The 25,126-nt window shown below is 41.4% G+C and overlaps 1 protein-coding gene across 2 annotated transcripts in view; it reads left to right on the forward strand.

Annotated features, from left to right (window-relative positions):
* FLRT2 (fibronectin leucine rich transmembrane protein 2) overlaps nucleotides 1-25,126 on the forward strand; it is a 64,692-nt gene that overhangs the window by 26,270 nt on the left and 13,296 nt on the right. Inside the window, exon 2 of one of the 2 annotated variants that reach the window (XM_073349359.1) lies at nucleotides 12,810-12,848. The exons of the other annotated variant lie outside the window; for it this stretch is intronic. The gene's annotated coding sequence lies outside the window, so the exon portion shown is untranslated. The remainder of the gene's footprint in view (nucleotides 1-12,809; nucleotides 12,849-25,126) is intronic. 2 annotated transcript variants of the gene reach the window in all.

Consider the following 25,126-nt stretch of genomic DNA (forward strand, 5'->3'; position numbering starts at 1 on the left):
CATTTCTTACCGGCACGCTGCAGCAGCTAACAGGGAGGGAGCTAACAGACTTCCTCACGTGACCCCTCACATGACCCCACCCCACCCCAGCCCGGGCCCTGCACTCTCCCATTCCCGCCCCCATGATACATCCCACATTACCTGGCGGGGAGCCTCTGTCCTCCTCCCACTGCGCCGAAGACTTCTCAACCGCAGGGCTCTCCGGAACTACAGCGACAAAAGGAGCAGAATGTGGGGCTGCTGGGCAGCCCCATGCCAGCAGCTCCTCTGGCTTGGCTGTCCTGCCCCCTGCCCTGTCCTCTGGCGTGGCTGCTGTACAGACCCCGGACAGGAGACGCAGGCATGCAGCTGCGTGGAAAGTCGGGGGGGGGGGCATACAGCCGCCCTGGAGGAGCTGCCAGTGTGGGGCGCCCAGCAGCCCCATGGTCTGCTCCTCTGTGGCTCTCCGGTATGCAGTACCAGCTATAAATAGCTTACTGCTGTCATGTCCCAGAGCAGACCACCCTACTTGCACCACTGAATTGATCCCTGGTTTAGTCTCCCTAAAATTCTTATGGTATGTAGGGAGTCTAAGTTGACATACCTTCAAGATATTGGACTGAAGATGGGGAGGTAAAAGTTGATGTAAAATATATCAGCTTAGACTACCTAAGACTCACTTAAATACTTCCCTGAATTTATCTCATTTTCTTTCAAAGCCCATTTACTGTGGAGAAAGGAATTCATCTGGTGATAACAGGAATAAAGGAAATGTAAAAATATCAAATGGCTATTGCAGAGTAGAACAGTATTTGATGTACAGTCAGCAGTAATTAGATCTTGTCTGTTTCACCATATTTTTTCATGTTGTTTGCCAGAAAAAAACCCTGATTCCTGATACAAGAGTAATTGTGTGTGTGTGTGTGTGTATTTAATATTTCATTTGCTCAAACAGGGACAGATACATTGCATTCCAGCTAGGCAGTTATGCATTGATGTAACACAGGGTGCAGATGTAAGGTTATCACCTCAGTTCAGCCCAGGAAAATACCAGAAGGTCTTTCATTGAGGACTATCACAGAAGGGCTCTGCAACTACTTTGTGGGGAGGGGAGGAGGGGCTTGCCAGGCTGCCAGCCTTCTGCAGCTGCTAAGGTCCCAGTATGTGTCACTACTAGAATCCCTCTTTTATACAAGCTTTGCTTTTTGTGTGTGTGTGTGTGTGTGTGTGTGTATCGGTGGGAGGCAGGGGGAAATCATGTGCTTTGGAGTCTCAGAAGAATGTTCTTCCTTTGCAAACAGCAAACTGCTCCAGTGGATTTTCACTGGCACTCTCTTGATCACAATTCTGGTAACTATATTGCTTCTGGTGTGTTGTTACTGGTTGGCACCATCTTCACAGTTCTTACCTAAATTATATAGGGAGTAAGGTTTTAGCCACATGGCTTCCATTATTTCTAATAGAAGCTAAATCCCTGTGCAACATAAAGAAATCTTACCCCATGATTTTATGGTTTTCTCATGAAGAATCATGACACAGATTTTTTGGAAACCTTATTAAGAAAAAAAATAAAGACTAGTAAATAGATTCACATTTTAGTACAGAAGAAGAAAGTTTATTGAAGTGCTTGCACTGTAGTTTGTATTTACCCCCTTGTCACTTTCCTGAATAAGAAAGATATATTTTATTTACTCCTTTGCAATGTTTAGTGATTCCAGTGCTAGTAAAAGGAGCCAGAATGACTGCCCAGAAAAATTGAAAACCTCTATTTATCCATAGAAGAGGTGTAAACCCATCACATCCACATCCACCATGTGCCTCAACCTTGACCCAGAGCAACCATTTTTAGGAATGAGTGGGTAATTCAGTCTTCATGCCTATTAAATTTTTGGCCTCACAAGGAACCAGTTATTGCAAATGGGGACTCTGATTTTGTGCTTTGCGCACCTATCCAAAAAGAGCTGTCCTGAGATTCACCTACTCATTTCATACAGGGCAATGAATTGCCATCAGATTGTAATGACATTAGGATGGTTAGTGTTAATCTGAACTGGATTGGAACTAATAAAACAAATGTTAAAGGGACCATTTTCAAGACCTTTAGTCAGCTAATCCCTCACAATTTTATTATTCTAATACCACAGCTGCATCCTATGTTCTTATCAGATCAAAAGCTCCATTCTAGACATTTATAAAAGGAATCTAAGAATGAATCAAGAGGAAAACAATTATTGCTATTACTACATTATGATAATTTCCTATATTTTCTGACAAAATCAATACATTCCCCCCAAACATTTCAGTTTTGTCAAACCAGCATTTTCCAATGGGCAAATTTCTGACCAGCTGTAGTACTAAGCACCCAGAATTCCAGCAGAAGTTACTGGAAGCTATGAGTGCTCAGCACCTCTGAAAATTTCTGTCTCAATTTGCCTAATTATCTCCAAAAGGCAATGATAACACTTACCCATCTTACAGAAGCTGTGATGCCTAGTTAACAATAACATGCTTTGTGATATAACATGCTACATAATCTAAGTATTGTTATAATATATATTTTGTTGAACAGCTCAGAGCCTGAAAAACCTTATGACCTCACTCAAGGTCTGATTCCTGTAGCTCTAACTTTCATTAATTTTGACTTTCATTCTGGAGATCAGAAACGTCTTATTTTCCTAACACAGCCACAACTTCTAAATGGCAGAAATAATGATTTGGCATTTAGAAAGTGCTAAAGCATTAGCATTGTTATAATTATACGACTGAAAACTAGGAACTTTATTAAAATCTTCAGACACTTTCCTCTGGGACACATGCACAATATTACTTGCCTCTATTGTTAAACAGAACTAAGGATTTGCTTTTCCATCTCCAGAATTCTGCTCTTGGTAACAATACAGTGATTACATGGGGAGCTGGTTGTCCTAAGCCCTATATATAAGTTGCCGAACAATTTCCATTATAAACAATTCTTGTGATCTTTTCTTTCGGAAGCTCTCTCTTCATTTTTTTTCAGAAAGACTTGGTATTTTGCAGGGGGGTAGCCAAGTGCCTTTTCTGTGTCCCATGAAATTCCTTTCACGTGTAGTTGAGTTATAAAGTGTTCAAAATGATCATTTCCCTTCTCTCGCTTGTGTTCCCAAGGGGAAAAATTGACAGAGTACCCAAATCAGTGAACACTCCAGGGCCAAGGCCAGGCTAATGGTGCCACCAAAGCCAAGGTGGCAGCAGCAGCAGATACTGCACTGAGAACAGCTGTGAGCTTCCAGAGCAACAGTTTTAAGAGGAGTTGGGAGAGCCAGGCTTCCTGCACCCACAAGCTCGCCTCCTCCTTCCTCCAGATGTGGCATGTACCCCCAGTGTCCTCTCCTACCCAGCAGGTACCAGATGGAGCATGAACTCTGACTTTGAGGGAAGGGGAAGAGAAAGAAACAAGTTGGGCTCCCTTGCTCACAACTTCCCCTCCCCAGACCTAGCATATGGCCCCAACTTCCCATCCTTCCCTTCCTTTTCCCTGGGGACACCAAATGGGGCAAGAGCTCTCCCAACTCCAAAGTTGGGGACAGAGAGCTGAGCTAGGCTCCCCACATAAAGTCCAGGGTCCCAGCAGCCCATCCTCCCATCTGGGAGCTCCACATGGGGCATAAGCTCACCACCATCTGGGGTGAGGAAGAGAAAAAGCCATGTCAGGGATCCTCCTGACCATCCTTGTTCAGTGCACAGGTTTGACACACAAGATTGAATGAGCAACCAACCATAAATTGTTCATTTCCCAACTTTTGAGTGCTTGACATTACAACCTAAATAAAGTTATTTTAACATAGCTTTTTGTATGTAATATACTAGGTATAATATAGGTATAAGGTCAGGTCCTCTTTTACAATCCAGCCTTACTCTGGTGGCACAAATGAGTTTAAAAGGGTTGGATCTTCCCAACTACTAATTTCTCTACCACCACCGAATAGTGGGGCATGCTGAGGATCACTGAGGGCAGCTGGGCCAGAGTGTTCCAACTAGTCTCAGATGGTAGATGGCCACTTGAAGGCTGTTACCAGCTGGCTGAGTTTACAGCAGCCCTGAGGTTCCTCTAAACTATGCTTGACCTATTGCTGCCTTAAAGAAAAGGTGTTGGGGCATCCATAGTGCCATCCTGAGAATCAGGAAGCTGCATCCAACTCCTTTGTGCACTCCTAGTACTCCCAGTGGAGACTAAGGGCTTGTCTACATTACCTGCTCCATCGACGGGCAGCGATCAATCCAGCGGGGGTCGATTTATCATGTCTAGTCTGGATGCGATAAATCGACCGCTGAGCACTCTCCTGTCAACTCCGATACTCCACCAGGGCAAGAGGCACAGGCGGAGTGGACGGGAGAGCATCAGCCATTGACTAACCACAGTGAAGACATCACAGTAAGTTATTCACGTAGCTGAAGTTGAGTAACTTAAATCGATCACCCCCCCTCCCCACCAATGTAGACCAGGCCTAAGCACTGAATCTGATCTATCATCTTTGAAACTCATGTCTTCCATGAAGCCTTCCTACACTTGTCTTCTCTCTTCCTTTCTATGATACATTTCTTTTTCTAAGTACATTTCCTTTTCTCTGGTTTTTATATTTCTGTGGTGGTCTATTAATCTTTGTCATGAAGGGAAGTCTATTTGAATGCATTTAATCTTTTACTATATGGGCTGTTTTAATAGTATATTTTTTCCTTTTGTTTTGAGTCTTGTGAGGATCTTTCATTCCTTAGCTCCACGACTCTCCTCTTATACCCTTTTACCAACATATTATCAATGACTGATGTTGCCTAAATCTCAACATCACTATCTTCCACTTATTTTACTCTACTGTCTGGGATGCTGAGAAACAGACATTAGAACATTTAAAAAGTAACATTTTAAACAAGCATTTGATTAAAATCAGTAGAAGGTCAAGAGATTCCACGCACATTCAGCTCCCAGCAGGTGGGTGTCTGTTGGATATTATGGTTCAGAGTAGTTTGAAGTTAGTCTGAATTGAATGAACTGGCTTACCTGCACATCTGGGTTTGGATAGGTTTTCTAATTTTTATTGTTGTCTTAATTCTCTCTTTCTTGTTTTCCTATTGGACTATAGCTTCATTAGTTATAAAGTGCTTGAAAGACAGAAAGCCCTGTACAATTACTGTAAGTGCTAAGTATTGTTATTATCTGAGAGGGGGAGAGTCAGGTTGTCCTTACAGCCATTTATTTAGTACAGAGGATCAGTTTTAGGGAGATGGGGGATATTTTCTATGCCTTTATCCTGCCATCTTGGAGAAATATCTATATGCTAAAGAAAACAGTTCACAAGACTAAGGGGAGCTTAGTTAAAGCTAATAGAGTCTCTCAGTCTCTTTAATGTTCAAAAGAAGGAAAAGATGTACAAGTGCTGTTTTGAAACATTGTGCATCAAAGAAATATTTAATTGCCAGCCACACAGAGTGATTATTTCTCTCTGAGAAACAGGGTACCACTTTGATTTGTACCAGTCACAGGGAGGGAGAGAGCAATGACCAGCTCCCACTGAAATAAGTGAGAGTATTTATATGGACTGTATTTGGATTTTTTGTTGAGGAAGAGAAGAGGGAAAAGGGGATGAGAACAGTGAGGAAAGGAACAGATGGGAACATGGAAAAAACTGCTCCTCTTCATTTAGGGGACACAGGATCATGGGTTGGGGACAAGGGATTATTCAGATAATCATTTATTTCTGTGACGATTGGGGTTTTCCTGGCTGCTTTGCTATTATTGATTTATTTTTCAGAGAGGAAAAGAACATTCAAGTTCTTTGTTTAGAAAATGGAACTGACTGCACATTAAAAAAAAAAAGACATTGACTTTGAAAAAAGATTCAAGGACAAAAAAAAAGAAAGAATAAAAAGCCACCAGCAGGTTAAAATTTGGGCTCACGAACACTGAGAAAGTCACTTTAACATGCAGCCCTGTTTTATCCTCACTTCAAACTACATCAAACCATGGCTGTTAGATTTTATACAGTGTGTGATGGTGTACTGCATCACTCGCTGAAACTTCAGGGTAAATTTTCATTTCGAACAGTGAATTAAACACTTAAGTATTCTGAGTAACTGACGGAGCCCATTACTTTGTTTTATTATTCAAGTCTTTAAGAATCCCTTGATGCAGCAGTAATTGCCTGCCAGAATCAACTGACTTTATGGAACCAAAGTTTTAGATGTTTTCTTCAAAATATTGTTCTTAAACCTATTATGCCTAACATAATTCAGATCAGTCCCAGAAAGTTGGAGGAAATTGCCTTTTTGTTTGCTTTCTAATGTATCAAAAGTGCTCTGTTATAGTTGTATTTCCTTGTCATTTTATGGGGGTGACACAACTTATTAACTGTGTTTTCAAGAACTGCCACTGTTCACAATATATTTATTGCATAGGCTGCTGGGTTATATACTTTGAATTATAAAGTGGACTGGGGAAATCAAGTGATGTGACTGGCCTCCCATGCAGTTAACGGAATGTAACAAGATGAGTGGGAACCTGGGATCCAATGCTGCAGTCCTGACTAACGTGAGCAATCCTTACTGATACAAATAGTCTCAGTGTCTTCAGTGGGTCTACTTATGTGCATAAAGATTCTTTCAAGAACAGGCCTTAGGTGATAGCCTGTGCAATACACAGAGGCCGATTTGTAAGGGAAACACTCAACAAGGTATTTCAAAAATAAAACAGGGGGCACTCAGCTCCAGCTGAAATTGATTGGATTTTTTTCCATTGATTCAGTGGGAGCAGCATAGGACCCAAAGCTATGGGAGCTTCAAACCTGGCCACAGGGGAAGGAATCCATGACTGCTGACTTATATCGGCACACAATAATACTTTTATTTGTAAAGCTCCTCTTCCAACCCACTCCACTCATCTTCTGAGGCACTTGGGATGTGGCCGAAATTTCTTCAAAGCCCAGTACAAGTAAAAACAACATGAAATAAATAATGTAAGAAAACCTAATATCTTTTGAAAGCTAAACAATTAAATACCTATGATGAACAACAAATCAATAGGCATTTGCTTTATGCTCTAATAACAACACTTAGATTCTGGAAGGATTTAGGACTAGATTCTAATCTAAATTACTCAAAAGTTACCATATACCACTGTAACTGAGATAAGAATTTGTTACTTAGTTTTCAGCCTCATACCTCACAACCAGAATTGTGCCAACAGCTTCAGAAAGAATAACAAATCCTTCACCATGCATGTTAGACGGTTTTAGAATTGAGCCTGAAATGAACTTTTTGGAAGGTTCTAAAAAGTATAGGGATGTCTGTTCTCCATTTTGATCTACCTCTTTATTTCCTGAGTCTGGACACAATTATAAATGAAAATCCCAAAACATTGTGGGTCAAGTTCTAGGCTTGTGTTAATCAGTGCACAATTAATTGTACCACCTATGCCAACTGGGTATTTGGCCCTGTGGCCATAAGTGTATGTAAACTGCCAAGAAATTGCTATGAATATTTGTATGAATTTTCTCACAAAGTCACTTTGGATGTACTCACACCTCTTTTCTTCTTGATCTCTACGTATATTTGTGTGACTGAGTTTTGCAAAAGCTGTTGGAGTGTGAACAGAACTCTTCCACATGACTACTATGACCAATCACAACTAAGCAACACCATTTAGCACAATCAGATGTTTAGTAATAAGTAATTCACAGAAGATGTAATGGAATAACTTTAAATGATTAATACTTTTCAGAAGATCATATGTTGAATCATGAGCATTCCATGAACAGAAAAAGAAGGGCAATTTGTCAGTAAGCTGTTACAGTTTATTTGTTCACGTCTGATGGTAAGGAAGACTTTTGTTTTGATATTTCTGGCCATACTAGAATCAGGAATTTCTAGAGATCTTAAAACAAAATTTGTTCTTGACACAATGTTTCCAGCCATTTTTTTTTTCAAGAGATTGGAGCAAGATTTGGAAAGTTACCTGGACATCTGAACTAAACGCATGTTCTGACATCCTGGCATTACTTACTCTGCGCACAAGGCATGTTGTTACTATAATACAATGTCTGCATGTTGAATCTACTGCTACATGTTATAGCATCTTCAGTTTCTGGCTGCACTGAAGTCTGACTGCAGTAGGAAGATTAGGAACTTTGCCTCAGAACCTCAAACATTTAGGTCCCTAACTCCCATTGGTTTCAATGGGCATGAGGTGCATAAATATCTTTGAGCATCTAGACCTCTGATATAATCCATGTGACCTCAATATCCAAGAGCTAAGCTTTCCAACCTCTGCCCATTTTACCATAGTATGAGGAAGTTCTCTGTTTGGCTTTGGTTTCACAATTCCATTCAAAATCCAACAAATACAGATTCTTCCTGTATGTCAGAGAAGTGACAGGTGCAAATTTTCAACATTTCAGTGTGTTTTTGGCTCACACTGTCAGATAGAACAAGGTGAAAGCATTGTGATAACTCCAAAAACAGGTACTTAAAACAAAGAAGTAGTTAGACACTGACTCTCGGAGGTGTGTGTGCATGCATTGTTCCATCACACCATACAGTAATTTCCAGGCTATCTTAACCACAACTCAGAGGAAGTTGTGCACTCGTTTCACTCTAACCTTGTAAGTCATACTGTCCATTTTTGTGCTTTCTATAACCAGAAGAATTTCTGCAAGTGCTTTCATTAAGTTGAATTCCCCACTGCAACTCCAAGCCTCTGCCCTACACTTGCATTAAATGACTCTGTCTGAGGTTGGTACTAGAGACTGAAGGAAGAAAAGCAGCAAAGCTGGAGCATTCACAGCTCAGTCCATTAAGAACCAAGTTTTCAAAGGGTAATGACTAAGTAGAGAGGAAATGTGGTTTAGTTGATTTAACATGGGGCTAGAAGATGGGAACTTGTGACTTTTAATCCTAGTTCTCCTCTAGTCCAGCCATCCTCCCCCCCTCAGCCCCCGCCAGTTCTGCTAGTGACTCATTCTGTGACCTTGAGCAAGCCCCTTTAATAATCTCAGGTCGATTTTGGGCTGTGCCTCTGAGAAGCACAGCACAAACCTTATGTGGGGAAAGGTGGCTTTAAGCCACTTTTTGAGCCCTCCTGATTATGGGCCGCTCCAGGAGTGAAAGAGACCCGGAGACAGTCCAACTTAAGCAGCCTACGGGCAACCCTACTCAGAACAGCTGTAGAATGTGTCACTGCTGCCTCACCCCCTATAACCCGTGGCCCCACAAGCAGTACAGCCTATATCCCGGGGTTTACAGAAGAAGGGCTTGTAGTGTAGCCAAGACTGTCTGACTGTTCTCCATGGTAGGCTCTGGGGGTTTTTACAGCCCCTATATGTTGCCACAGCAAGGTGTGGCGGTTGTAGTGGGACCCACAATCACACTCCCTGTCTGCAACCATGCAATCGGCTTCTCTGGCTGCAAAATGAAGTTAATAACATCACACCATGGTTTTGTGAGGAACAGTTAAGTCTTAGGACAAAAATCCCACTGAAGCACGGGGCTTTGTCCCCAGCAGGAGAATGGAAGGGCCAGTTGGCATTCACTGCAGGAAAAAATTATCACCCATCATCTACGAACTAATGTAGCACCCTTTAATGGCTCCCAACCACTAAAGGAATTAGTCAGTCCTCTGGTGACAGCCATCTAGTTATAAACCCAGTAGAAGTATCTCAGTGTTGCAGCTCCAAATACTGAGCCCATGAATCCTGAATTTGTACATACAGCTGGGCATTTACTTAAGTAAATCTGACAACTTTATGTTAAATCTCAAACCATTTCCTGTGAATGCCTGTGCAGTGGGGTGCATATGCCAGTTTTGGGAGGGTTCAACTTAGGCTCCCAGTTTTTATAATTCAATCCCAAGAAGAGAGAGAAACATGAAGAAATTCACCCGAAAACACATGAGCTCCATTTGGATGGTGATACTAACATAAGCATGGTCCTTTTCAATGCAGGCTTTGCCTTGTTGAACACTAGCCAGCAAAGGATACTTTATCTTGTTTGTTTTCGTCACCCTTGTAGTGAAATATCTGGGACAGGCTGCCCATGTAGTTTAATAGGGGATGTTTTTAGGTGCTTGGCTTCATTTTACCTTCTATTATGCTCGGGGGGATAGAGTTTTCATAAATATTCCAGTGAGGAGCCAAGTGGGATAATTGGATTGATCAGTCACATTTACTTAATGTTCACATTGAGCTTAAGAAACGTCACTGGTTTTATGGCTGATTACAATTTCTTCCTTGCAGTGTTGCCAATCTTCATGATTTTATTGTGAATCTTGTAATATTTGGCACTTTTATTAAAGCTCCAGTTCCTGGAATCATGTGATACAGGGAGAATTTCAGCTTTCTATGTTTTTAACTAAAATATAACTTTCTAGCCCATATGGTTGCAAACAAAAGCTTTAAAATGTGAACCCTATTATTTACTATTTGTATTACAATCATAGAATATCAGGGTTGGAAGGGACCTCAGGAGGTCATCTAGTCTAACCCCCTGCTCAAAGCAGGACCAATCCCCATTTTTTGCCCCAGATCCCTAAATGGCCCCCTCAAGGATTGAACTCATAACCCTGGGTTTAGCAGGCCAATGCTCAAACCCCTGAGCTCTCTCTCCTCCCCCAATAGCTAGAGGCTCCAGCTAAGACTGGACCACACTGTGCATAACACAGGAAGAGACTGTCTTACTGCCCTGCCTGAAGAGCCAGTTACAATATAAACAGAACTCAGGTCTCTATCCACTTAACTGTCCCTCAGAAAGTGAAATGAATACTTAACAAAATGCCACTTGGAGCTCCCTGATGTTCAGGGGTAATGTGCTCCTTGCACTGCCTCTTAGCAGGATTTGCTTTTCTTTGAATCCAGTCACCTCCTTCCACTGTTTAAGCCCAGTAGATGGTGACTTCTATCCCAGGAGCTGTAAGAGGAAAGCCATAATTGCAATCATTAGAATGTGGAGGCTGAAATTGTGTTTTATCTCTGAGGAGTGTTAAGGGGAAGAGCTCCTCCTGCCTTCCCCACCCCCTTTGTGTATCTGCACAGGGGGACAACCACAATCTGCCCCAAAGTTACTTGCTCAGTATCACACAGTCTGTGGTAGATTCAGCAAGAGAAGTCTGATCTTCTGACTCTCAGTCTCCTTGTGAATAACAACACTACCCTTTATATAGTGCTCCTTATCAATAGATCTCAGCAGTCTTTAGAAAGATCAATATTATTAGCCCTATTTTGCAAGTGGGGAAACTGAGGCACAGAGACTCACCCATGGTTACCCAACAAGGCAATAGCAAAAATGGAACCCATTTTTTTTTCAGGCCAGTGCCCTACCCACTAGACCATCCTACCTCCATGCTGTACTTTTACTAATAAATGCACTGAAACCACTAGCCTCAAATCACCATTTCTAATGAATTCTGGTTGGACACTACTGACCCAGACTAGATTTTAAAAGGAGATCTACAGGGGAAAGACAATGACTTATTCCCAATTACCCTTGACCATCATGTCCCCAAATGCACTTATTCTTTAGTGATAAGGCAGTTTATAAGGCACTGTGGTTTGGTTACCATTATCAATGAGATCATCTTTGAAGTGTGTTGCAGTCATTGAAGCAAAGGCTGGGTTTGTTCTTACTGAAAGGAATTTGAAGTGGAAGAGAGGGAAATTCACATTTCTGAGCCCAGACTTTGTGTGTGTGTGTGTGTGTGTAGGGAGGTCGCTCACAAGCCTTTTTGCTCTCCATTTATTGATTGGCAGAGCCAGAGGTGTCAAGAGACCATGTCTAGAATACTATATTCATTCTGGAGACCTCAATAGCAGAAATATAGTGATTAATTGGAAGTAATTCAAAAAAGAGCAACAAAAATGATTTAAGGGGGTGGTGAGATTGAGCTGGGAGGAGAGATTTAAAAGAATGAAGTAGGTATAGCTTGGATAAAAAAATGACAGAGGTGTATTCATATTTGAAGGGTTTAGTCACCCAGGAAGGAGAAGAATTATTAGAGTGGTCCACAGGGTATGACTAGACGTAATTACATGTAATTGAATATTGGATCAGTGGGAGCAGGACCGCTTCCGGTCTGTTTTTTTCTTTTTTTGGGGGGGGGGGGGGAGGGGGCGTTCCTCCTCATTCCAATTCCTCTGAATGTTGGTCTGGCAAAATAATCAAAGTTAGAGAGAATTAACCTTTTCTCTAGCCTTTCTCTGCACAACAAGCCATGTGCCAGGAAAACAGTTGCAGACTCCACACTTTAGTAAGAAATGAGGCTTCTTTAAGAAACCTAAGCTTAGGGAAAATGAGCAAGTAGTTGTTCTTACAAAAGGTTCCATCCTTTAAGAACTTTAGCCCAGTTGAAAAATGAAACACATAAGTTAACCCATTCAGAGGCAGAAACTGCATTTGGTGACGGAGCCAGTGATTCCTCTCTCCAAAGTTTGAGAAGGAAACTGAAAGAAAAGGGCTCCCTTCCATATCGGAAACTGAATTGGGGGGTGGAGGAAGAGTTTAATACTGCTTTAGCAAAGATTTGAGAGACTGAAAATTATACATGTGTTCAAACCCAACCCCCAAATTGAAAGCCTTCTTAACTTCAAGAGAGTTCAGATCCCATACTAAAAGGGTCATTGAAGACATGACTCCAGACCATGATGATAAAGTTTCAGTTCCTCCTGTGGTCAATGCTTCATTCTACAAGGTTTCTAATCCACCAGAGCTAAACTGAGAAGTAGCTATTTATGGAATCAGAACTCAAAGTAGCACTAGTAAGCATCTGTAAGATCTTTGCTTCACCATTTTATTTTATTTATTTTTTTCTTCAGAAACACATGGCCTCAGAAGCAATAAACTCTCCCCTAAAGGTAACCTCCCACCCGCACCTCAGATTTATTCTTCATTTGAATAATGTTTGGGTTAATTTTGTGTCTATGTTCATTAGCAGTTACCTGAGACCTTCTATATTCAGAATTCAAGCTGTGCCAGTTAGCTGTGATTCATCAGATAAGCCACATGCTGTTGTATCTTGTCCTTCACTGGAAGAAGTGTAACCTTCTGGTCAATGGGTGTTATGTTTCCACCACGGTGCCCAATCCACAGAGGAGGTGTGTCTATTACAGCCCCTAACTACACAGCCTGCTTCGTTAACTCAAGTGATAGAACTTAACCATATTAGCTCTGGAGGGCCCCATGTTCAGTCTTTGGTGTTAGTCAAAATAGCAGCATTACACATGAACATCTCATGAGAAAATTTGTGCCTTGCAAATTTAGAATTCACTTTCTATGGATACATGCACAAGCCACTCTAAAATTAGCTTTCTCATAGCAGCATAACTCTATCACTCCAATGTTCATGGAAAGGGATTCTAAAAAGGGGATTAGCACAGCCAAAGGAATTCATTAAAATACGGTGATTATTCACTGAAAATATTTTTCTGTATGCACCTACATCTATGGAAAAAAACTGTTTGATTCCTCCCTACTATAATCTCTCAGTAGAGGATTTGAGTAAAATGGATTGTTTTAAAAAATGTTTAAAATATTTGCATTGAATATGAAGACAGAGTTTTTTCCTCTTGGATACAAGGTGTTTTTCTGCTTCAATGGCAAATAGGAGGGCAACATCTCCCCAGAGGCTTGAAAACCTTGAAGATAATTGCTGCAAGGGTGGGTTAGTTTTAGCTTGTGTTTGGATAGAGCAGTATCTCTCAGGAAGCATAGAATTAGGAAATACAGTTCATTTTGATTCAGCAAGCAAGGAAAGGATTTTTATGATAATACTATACAGTAAACAAACCCAATTGCACCGGATAGCGCTGATTCAAATTCTTTGGAGCCAGGGAATTTATTACTGTGTTGAATGCTTGCAATGATTTACTTTTTGTCCTTTGTTATTTTACTACTACCCTCTGAGCTGAATGCAGATACAAATGAGTCCAGATAAAACGGAAATGGAACTTCTGACTCATATTTGTACCAAATCCAAACTGAAGTAAGTGTGGGGGGGGGGAGAGGTGGGAGAGAGAGAGAGAGAGAGAGAGAGAGAATGTACATTCAGATAACTTTTCGCCTTGTATTTTTCGTTTCTGTACTCGTAGGTTTAAGGTTAGAAGGGACAATCATGATCATCTAGTCTGATCTCTTGCACATCACAGGCCACAGAACCTCACCCTCCCACTACAGTAATAGACCCTAAACCTCTGGCTGAGTTACTGAAGTCCTCAAATTTTGATTTAAAGACTTCAAGCTACAGAGACTCCACCATTTAGTTTAGTTCAAACCTGCACATGACCCAGGCCCCACACCAGCAGAGGAAGGCAAAACCTTCCCAGAGTCTCTGTCAATCTGATCTGGGGGGAAATTCCCTCCCAACCCAAAACACGGCAATCAGTTAAACCCTAAGCATGTGTCGAGACCCACCAGTGAGACACCTCGGAAGGAATTCCCTGTAGTAACTAAGAGCCCTCCCCATCTAGTGTCCCATCTCTAGTCATTGGAGATATTTGCTAATAGCCATCATGGATGGGTGCCAGTGCAGGCAATCTCAATCTCCCCTCCATGAATTTTTCAAGCTTGGTCTTGAAACAAGTTAGGTTTTTTACCCCACTACTCCCCTTGACAGGCTGTTCCAAAATTTCCCTTCCCTGATGGCTAGAAAGCTTTGTCTAATTTCATACCTAAACTTATTGATGACCCGTGTATATCCATGTGTTCCTGTGCCAACGTTGGCTCTTAACTTAAATAACTCCTTCCCCTCCCTGGTGTTTAAAATATTTTATCCCTCTGATGTATTTATAGAGAGCAATCATACCTCCCCTCAGCCTTTGTTTTGTTAGGCTAACCCAGCCAAGCTCCCTAAGTCTCCACACATAAGGTAGATTCTCCAATCAGCCTAGTAGCCCTTCTCTGCACCTGTTCCAGTTTGAATTCATCTTTTTTAAACGTGGATACCAGAACTGCACACAATATTCCAGATAAGGTCACCCTCCAGGCTGTGTCATCTAAGACAGTGGTTCTCAAAGCCGGACTGCCGACCCCTGGCGGGCCGGACGGGTTTGTTTACCTGCCACGACCTTTGGCTGATCGCGGCTCCCACGGGCTGTGGTTCGCCACTCCAGGCCAATGGGGGCTGCAGGAAGGGCAGCCAGCACGTCCCTTGGCCCGCGCCGCTTCCTGTAACCCCCATTGGCCTGGAGCAGCGAACTGCAGCCAGTGGGAGCCGCAATCAGCCGAACGTGCGGACGCGGCAGGTAAACAAACCCGTCCAGCCCGCCAGGGGTTTTCCCTGAACAACCAGCAGACCGGCTTTGAGAACCACTGATCTAAGAGACACAGCAAAGGAGGAGTAGCCCAGAGAGAGGGGAGGAGTAAAAGTGGCTTTATACCACATTAGCTTTGCAGGGATTCCAGGCTGCTGTTGGGAACAAAACAGTCCCTGGTATAATCTACAGCAGCATGAATGGCAGTTCTAACTTACAGCTGCCTTTCCCAGGCTGCCTATGGATTGTAATGCAGCCAAGAATCTCCACTCCCTTCCACCTCCAGTGTGCACGCTCCCTCCCATGCACAATTTATCATGCTTCTACCCCAGGGCTTGCAAGGGGAGGGTCAGCATAGGATTGCTTACATTAGCCCTATGCTGTTCCTGTGCTGGGGAAATTCTGCCTTCGCCCCCTATGGCTTGTTTAAAGCCTCTATATGCTGCTGGAGTGGGGTATAGAGACTGGGCAGAGACCAGAACTGGGCAGGGTCAGAAGTAGAAGTGGTAAAATATCATGGACCTGAGTCTGGTCTATTGGTTTTACATCAGGATACTTCCACTAGCTACCATGGAGTTGTTCCTGATTTACACCAGTGTAAGTTCAGAATCAAGTCCTATGACTGACTGTAAGCTACACCATTTGGATGTAGAACTGGATCCAGATCCAAACTTTCAACAACGTGGGGTTCCCAGTGCTAGGGACTATATCTCTTTTCCGGTCCAACCACAAGAAGGAAGTGTAAGAAATCTCTCACTAAAGCTTCTTCTCATGAGATTACCATCCCCATTTGACAGATCCAAGAGGTCCACAGGAGCAACCAGAACTTGTGACCTTTTTATTAATGATTAATATAATGGCCGCAGGATGCTGGGTGTTTTGCAGACAGGCAGGAAGACATGTATGATATTCACAGCAAATACTATTCTGAGGCCAGAGGGATCTCTTTAAACTCACCACCTCCCATTTTCTTCTATACGGTACAAATGTCTCCCTACTTGACGTGATCAGGTTTTATGGTGTGGTGTCTACCCACCTTTATTAAGTGCTTGGAGCTCCATGGATGTCCAGTGCTGCACAAAATATTAATTATTATTATGATGCCCTAAAATAATCACCATTATTTTAAATAACATAGGGCAGAACTTTTGCAACCAGTCCATTTGCCTGGAATGCTTTGGCATATTCAGACTGCAATTGACTCTTGAGCAGAAGGCCAACATAAGCCCTAGGCACCATTTAACTCTCACATAAAAGCCACTAAGAGAGTGTAAATGGTATACAGGCCTCCATTGTTCAGGACTAGCTGCAGAGCAGTCCCACTCTGCTGCTGTACGGTGCCATTTGTGGGACCATCGGCAATTTGGATCTCACTAATGCAACCAAACACAGCTTCCTAGGGTGGGGAGAGAAGCTGAAAAACAAAGCTGAATTCCTTTCTGCTTCCTTCTGTCTCTGTCAGGCTTCATTCAGTGAGAAGACCGTGAGTTGAGATGAGCCTAGCAAGGCTTTTTAGCAAGCAGTTTCAGAATTGTTATTGGGCAAACATAAGGATAGTTTAAAAGTCTAGAATTGAATAGCAAGGGCTAATTTTGGTGCTAGATGCGTATGTGTAAACATGCATGGACAGCAGAGACCTTTCTATCGCTGAATGCAGCCGGCAGCCTTACAGAATATGTCTACACTGCAATTGGGGCGTGTGGTGGGGATCGCAGCATGTGCAGACACTGCACTAGATTTAATCTAGATAGCTTGAGTACCAATAGCACTAAAGCTACTGCAGCTGTACACAGCTGCCCAGAACCCTGGATGTGTACTCAGGCAGCTAGCCCATGCTGAAAACTCTACTGCCACAGCTTCAATGCTAATGGTACCTGAGCGAGCTAAATTAGAGCTAGCTTGGGGATGTCTACATGTGCTGCAATCACAACCCCAATGGCAGCATAGACATACCCACAGGCTAGATATTTACCTGTTGCTGTTACTATATCCTCTCTTCTCTACTCATGGCCAGAAACTCATTTTACTGTACTGTTTACAAAATTAGAAACTAGATTTGGCAAAGCAATGAAGAATGTACTGTAGAGAATAAACTTGTACTGGCCTTCTTGTACTTTCTTCTTCTTCAACTTTATTATGTGTACTGCTATTAATTGTACTTGTAGCTGAGATCAGGGCCCCATGGTGCTAAGCACTGTATGTGCACACAGAAAGCGAGACAGTTTCTGCCCAAAGACCTTACCAGTAAAATAGACAATGCAGAGCAAACGTTGGGGGAAATGAAGTGTAATTTGACCAATGGAGAACTGAGGCACAGTAAGATTAAAGACCAGATCTGTGAAGGTATTAGGCACCTAACATCCATACAAATCAATGGCAGTTAGGAGAACTTGGTTCAGTTCCTAGTCCTGCCAGAGATTTTCTTTGTGATGTTGGGCAAGTCAAACGGGGCCAGATTTGTAAAGATCCTTATCTGAATACCCAACAAGTGTTTTAAGCACAGATAAAAAACAAGGAGGGAAATTACTATACCAACAAAATTAACTGTATCATTTAAAAAAAAAACACATAAAAAGTTATCAGTAGAGCTACAAGAATCCTCTTTAAAATGGTGACTATTCATCGAAATTTCTAAAGTGATTCACTTCAGCTGTCTCTTTGGTGTTTCCTTACCACAAATATTCTAGAGAATGTCATCGCTGGTAGGAGAGTCCACAAACAGAAGGTTTTATGAGAATGCCACCGAATGTGTGAGGTAACAGTCAGTCTGTAAAATGGGCTTGGAAACGAGGTTTGTTATTTCTGACTTGTGTTGTGATAGCACCTAGAAGCCGCAGTCATGGAGCAGGACTCCATTGTGCTTGGTATTGGGACAGTGGAAGAATTGCACTTTTCACCATGTGGGTGTGAAGAATTTTTGTAGAGTCTCTAGGAAAACATTACAAAACCAAACCATTTCTAGCCACAGTTGGTGCAGAGCTACTGTACAGCTCATGAATAATTCAGTTACTCAGAGGCTAGCTGGGGTTGCAAAGACTTTTTGTACATTCTTCATCCACCTTTTTAATACTTTCCCTTTTCTGCTAAACAGATTATCTAATTATAATCATTTTAAAAAAAACCCTCAATTTCTTTCTTTCAAGAACGTCACCTTTGCCTGTTCCAGAGGCAGTGTAATGTACAGGAGGATTCAGGCTTTACCTGGGGAACACCTTCTCTTCAGTAGGCCCATAAATGTTTAGAGCATCAGTGATGGGCTCCTCTCCGTTAGGGTGCAGGAAATATTATTTTTTCTTAATAATTCCTCAGCAGTGCTTATGGAGTGGTGCTGAAAGCTGGGAAGGAGCTGTGTGCCAAGCAACATGGAAGGGGGAAGTGATGGGCTCCATTTGACTGGGATGGTATGAGATATGTGTAGCTGTGGAGCTTATTTATATCAAGGTGTCCTAGTCCAGTGTTTCTCAACCTTTCTGATACCAGGGACCGGCTTGCTGCCTTCCTAAACTGTGTCAGGGAGAATTCAGATAATGGCAGTGGAGAAACACTGTCCCACAGGTTGGAGTGTGGTTGGAGTACACCCTTTGCCCCATGTCATAAGGAAGATAAGAAAGAGGCAGCCACACTCATTTTCCACAAAAAGAACAGGAGGACTTGTGGCACCTTAGAGACTACCAAATTTGTTAGAGCATAAGCTTTCATGGGTTACAGCCCACTTGATTGGATGCATAGAATGGAACATATGGTAAGAAGATATATATATATACATACAGAGAAGGTGAAAGTTGCCATACAAACTGTAAGAGGCTAATTAATTAAGATGAGCTATTAGCATCAGGAGAAAAAAAAAACTTTTGTAGTGATAATCAAGATGGCCCATTTAGACAGTTGACAAGAAGGTGTGAGGATACTTAACATAGGAAAATAGATTCAATATGTGTAATGACCCGGTCACTCCCAGTCTCTATTCAAACCCAAGTTAATGGTAACTAGTTTGCATCTTAATTCAAGCTCAGCAGTTTCTCGTTGGAGTCTGTTTCTGAAGCTTTTCTGTTGCAAAATTGCCACCCTTAAGTCTTTTACTGAGTGGCCAGAGAGGTTGAAGTGTTCTCCTACCGGTTTTTGAACGTTATGATTCCTGATGTCAAATTTGTGTCCATTTATTCTTTTGCGTAGAGACTGTCCGGTTTGGCCAATGTACATGACAGAGGGGCATTGCTGGCACATGATGGCATATATCACATTGGTGATGTGCAGGTGAACGAGCCCCTGATGATGTGGCTGATGTGATTAGGTCCTATGATGCAAAAAGAAAAGGAGTATTTGTGGCACCTTAGAGACTAACCAATTTATTTGAGCATAAGCTTTCGTGAGCTATAGCTCACTTCATCGGATAAATTCAGTGGATCCGATGAAGTAAGCTGTAGCTCACAAAAGCTTATGCTCAAATAAATTTGTTAGTCTCTAAGGTGCCACAAGTACTCCTTTTCTTTTTGTGAATACAGACTAACACAGCTGCTACTCTGAAACCGGTCCTATGATGGTGACCCTTGAATAGATATGTGGACAGAGTTGGCATTGGGCTTTGTTGCAAGGATAGGTTCCTGGGTTAGGGTTTTTGTTTAGTGGTGTGTGGTTGCTGGAGAGTATTTGCTTCAGGTTGGGGGGCTGTCTGTAAGTGAGGACAGGTCTGTCTCCCAAGATCTGTGAGAGTTAGGGATCATTTTTTAGGATAGGTTGTAGATCTTTGATGATGCACTGGAGAGGTTTTAGTTGGGGGCTGAAGGTGACAGCTAGTGGCGTTCTGTTATTTTCTTTTTGGGGCCTGTCCTGTAGTAGGTGACTTCTGGGTACTCTTTTAGCTCACTTCAGCAGGTGGGTATCGTAGTTTTAAGAATGCTTGATAGAAATCTTGTAGGTGTTTGTCTCTGAGGGATTGGAGCAAATGAGGTTGTATCTTAGAGCTTGGCTGTAGACAATGGATCATGTGGTGTGTCCTGGATGGAACCTGGAGGCACGTAGATAAGTATAGCGGTCAGTAGGTTTCTGGTATATTTTCCACAGACCCTGACTGAACGATACCCTCACCTAGGTTAATGTGATACAGTGCAGAATCTCATCAATGATGTAACACACCATGCAACACTTTTAAAATGTGTCAAGATGTTGCCTCCACAGAAGCAATGTTTCGTCGTTTAGGTCACTAAAAGTAGCTTTTTCAAATTATCCACAGATTTTTTTTTGCCAGGCTTCCCACATATCTCTAGATAAAAGCAAATTGTTTGCTTCACTGTGTAGAATAATTTATAGGTAGAGACCAATTTGCTTGCAAAGAAACAGCAGGTTGTCTTCTTTTTTCTCAGTACAAAATTCATTATGCTAAATTCAGTACAGAGTGTTTGTGTTCAGAGAGGGGGATTCTTTTAATTAATTTGGTGTTATTCGTTTTACCAAACAGACATGCCAAGTTTTTGTCATAGAAAGATCTAAGCTCTCTGGAGAAGGATCAAGAAAGCAAACAAAAGGACTCACTTTTACTCTCTTGCCATGCAAATAGAGCTGGCTAGAAGATGACAACTACATTTTGCAACAACTTTTGAGTTTCTAAATTGTTGTTGTTCCACATTGGAATGTAAACAAAACCTTTTGAATGTTTCCATGAAATGGAATTGTGTCAAAATACCCATTTTCAAATAAAAAAGGACAGGTTTTTTGATTTCTCTCTCTTTCTGGTCAGAAGTGACCAGGGAGTCTTGGATCTGAGAAAACTTTCCACTCAAAATTTTGATAAAGTAGATATGTCTTTGTGAAACATTTCAGTTTGATGTAACAGCATATTTCAATGAACATACATTTCACTGAAAATATTCAACCAGTTCTGCACGACAGCTTCATTTTTTCTCCAACTCCCACTTCCACACACTCTCATTCCAGAGATCCATCATCATACCCTCTTGATAGTCTAATTTTCAGTTTCAACTGGGTGGAAAGTATCAGGCAAGAAGCTAAGGTGAGACCTATCAAACCCATTTAATCTATTTTGGAATCCAGATAAGAAATCAAATCTTCTGAGTGAAAGATTTGTATAATAAATCACCAACTTAATCTGCTCAACACACACACATTTACAAAGTTTGAAGCTGTAAAGGGTTAAAGTGATGAAGAGTCTGACAAACTTGGCCTTGGGGAAAGGTTAATAGAGACACCAACTGGTCTGTTGAGTAGCATTATCCTATGAGATGTGGATCTCCATTTAATATCAGTCATGGAGTTCCTCTCTGCATGCTGGAGTGAAAATAGCATGGAAGTGACCATCTGGAGTAAGACTGGCAAAGGGCGCAGCACTCAGCAGTTTTATAGTGAAAATATAGATATTTCCTTATACAATGGTGCTTGGGTCATCACAGACTTGGGGCTGTCACTGAATACCATGCAGAAATTTCTGCTAGTGCAAAACGTGGCAGCCTATTTGGTCTGCCTGTGCTTGGTATGCTACATTGACTTCATATGTGCTTATAAGTGGTTTTAATTTAAAACGTGATATATTATTATCTGTGGCCTCACTGGATCTCTCTCTGCTCTGACAATTGAGATCAGCTGAGGTAGCTCCTGTTGACGGTCCCTAGATTTGAACTCTGGATACTACAGGCAGGAACTTCTGGGTACAGTATTTTCAGATTTAGAACTCACTCCCCTTCTGGCTCTTCTAGGGCCTCAAACTGTAAATCTTTAAAGCATGGTGTAAGGTTTGTTTGTGTATCCAGTCATTTATCTGAGAGTGGGTAAGATCTGAAGGAGATTTAAAAGATAAATTGGGATGGACAATAGGTCAATGTCCATTAATGGTGCTTATGGTAGGCCATATGTTGTGTCTTTGATATTTAATGATTTTTTTTACTATGTAAAGGTGTTCAGAGGCTTGTGCAGTGGACTCCTATTTTTGAAATTCAAAGTGTGTGTTTGTGTGTTTGTGTTTGTGTGTGAGAGAGAGAGAGTCAATAGAAAGAGTGGCACTGCATAGAGTCTACAGTATTTTTGTCAACTTTGAACTTCCTGTTTTATCTTAACCCTTTATAGCACAGCTTCTGCTCCTGCTTCTGCTTCATCCTGCTCTGTGAGGTGTAATGACCAATGGAACCACATAGCTATGGATTCACTGGTCTCCTCTCTGTTGGCTTGCCATCATTTTCTACCAGGGAAATGAAAATCCTGATGTATCTGGGCTCCATTAGGAATGCAAACCACTTGCACAAGGCCCCCAAATCCAGCATCTTCCTACTTCCCCCTCTCCCCCATACACACAACCCCAAACACACAGAGAGACAGACACACAAACTACACAGTGGAAATATAATTTTTTTTTATGCAGAAAATGCCCTCATTGACATGGAGGATGGGACAGCATAAATAAATAAAAGCAAAATATATTTATTATATAATAACAGTAGAAAGATTCATTTTTATTGATTAAATGGGTTGTCTATAGAGCTGGTCAGAAAATGGATTTTCTATCTCATGAAAATTTTTGAGATTTCAAAGAAAAAATACTCCCTCAATCAAAACTTTTTGCTAAATAGAAGTAAAAAAAATAAATCAAGCCCCCTTTCCCCTCACAATTCTTCAATTGCAATCTCTTTATTTTAAAAAAAAAATCAAATAAAATACATTTCAAAATAAAGTTATTTCAAAATGAAAAATTAAAACAAGATATTTTGACATTTTGGGCACTTGTTTTCCATTTTTTGTTTTTTTTTCAAAACTAATGTTCATTGAAATCAATACCATTTTATGAAGAAAGGTTTTATTGAAACAGCTTTTTCCAATGGAAAACTGTTTCAACATTTTTTTTCTGAGTAGCTCTAATAGTCCATCATGTAGCTTACACCAGATAACTTGGTTGAGAGCAATTTCTCAAAGCTAACATTCCAAGATATTTTTTGCGATCAATCAGTAAGTAGGCGGTTGGAGGGGAGAAACAAGAGAGAGGGGGAAGTAAAATATCCATAGATGTGCATAAGAACGGCCATACTGGGTCAGACCAAAGGTCCATCTAGCCCAGTATCCTGTCTTCCGACAGTGGCCAATGCCAGATGTTCCAGAGGGAATGAACAGAATAGGTAATCATCAAGTGATCCACCCCTTGTTGCCCATTCCCACTTCTGGCACACGGAGGCTAGGGACACCATCCCTGCCCATCCTGGCTAATAGCCATGGATGGACTTATCATCCATGAATTTATCTAGTTCTTTTTTGAACCCTGTTATAATCTTGGCCTTCCCAACATCCTCTGGCAAGGAGTTCCACAGGTTGACTGTGCATTGTGTGAAGAAATACTTACTTTTGTTTGTTTTAAACCTGCTGCCTATTAATTTCATTTAGTGACCCCTAGTTTTTGAGTTATGAGAAGGAGTAAATAACAATTCCTTATTTACTTTCTCCACACCAGTCATGATTTTATAGACTTCTATCATATCCCCCCTTAATCGTCTCTTTTCCAAGCTGAAAAGATGCAGTTTTATTAATCTCTCCTCATAGGAAAGCCTTTCCAGATCCCTAATCATTTTTGTTGCCCCTTTCTGAACCTTTTCCAATTCTAATATAACTTTTTGAGATGGGGTGACCATATCTGCATGCCTTATTAAAGATGTGGGCGTGCCATGGATTTATATAGCAGCAACATGATATTTTCTGTCTTATTATCTATCTCTTTCTTAATGATTCCTCTCCGCCTTACTAGAACATAGAGAATCTCCATTAATAGATCCTCCCATAAGGGATGTCTCTACCTGCTCCTCCGCACCTGTTGGCTTCCCCCAGCCCTTAGTTTGAAAACTGTTCTATGACCTTTTTAATTTTAAGAGCCAGCAAACTGATTCAATTTTGGTTTAGGTGGAGCCCATCCTTCCTGTATAGCCTCCCCTTTTCCCAAAGTATTTTAGGATGTGTTTTGTTTTATTTTGTTTTGGTGGAGTAAAAAAAAGTTTGCTGCTGTAATAGGTCCCCCTAGTGGCAGCTACAAAGATAGTGGGTTGCTGTCGTTTGGCAATTTTAGGGAATCTGAACATGGCCTGAATTTCAAAAGATAAAGCTTTTGTCAATGATAACATCATGCTTTGTTTTGTTTTTAATGAAGGGATTTCCTGAAGCTTGTGTCTTTATAAGAAATTTCTCTTTTAAAAAAAATTGTATGGCTATAGTTTGATAGAGATAAAAGGAGTAGAAAGATGCTCTGTCTGAAGTCTCCTTAAATATATTTTATCATTAGCACCATTTCTTAAATTGTCTCCAAGAATATGCTGACGTTTCCACAACAATGCCAGCCCAAATCCATTTAAATTTCCTCCAGCCAGGTGCTGCATCAGTGTTTATGAGAAAAATTGCCAGTGCTGGTTGGCAAGCAAAAGCAGAACATAAACATAAGAACATAAGAATGGCCATACTGGGTCAGACCAAGGGTCCATCCAGCCCAGTATCCTGTCTACCGACAGTGGCCGATGCCAGGTGCCCCAGAGGGAGTGAACCTAACAGGTAATGACAAAGTGATCTCTCTCCTGCCATCCATCTCTACCCTCTGACAAACAGAGGCTAGGGACACCATTCCTTACCCATCTTGGCTAATAGCCATTAATGGACTTAACCTCCATGAATTTATCCAGTTCTCTTTTAAACCCTGTTATAGTCCTAGCCTTCACAACCTCCTCAGGCAAGGAGTTCCACAGGTTGACTGTGCGGTGAGTGAAGAAGAACTTCCTTTTATTTGTTTTAAACCTGCTACTCATTAATTTCATTTCGTGGCCCCTAGTCGTTTTATTATGGGAGCAAGTAAATAACTTTTCCTTATTCACTTTCTCCACACCACTCATGATTTTATATACCTCTATCATATC

The sequence above is a fragment of the Lepidochelys kempii genome, chromosome 6 (genome assembly GCF_965140265.1).
Source record: "Lepidochelys kempii isolate rLepKem1 chromosome 6, rLepKem1.hap2, whole genome shotgun sequence".
Lineage (NCBI taxonomy): Eukaryota > Metazoa > Chordata > Testudines > Cheloniidae > Lepidochelys > Lepidochelys kempii.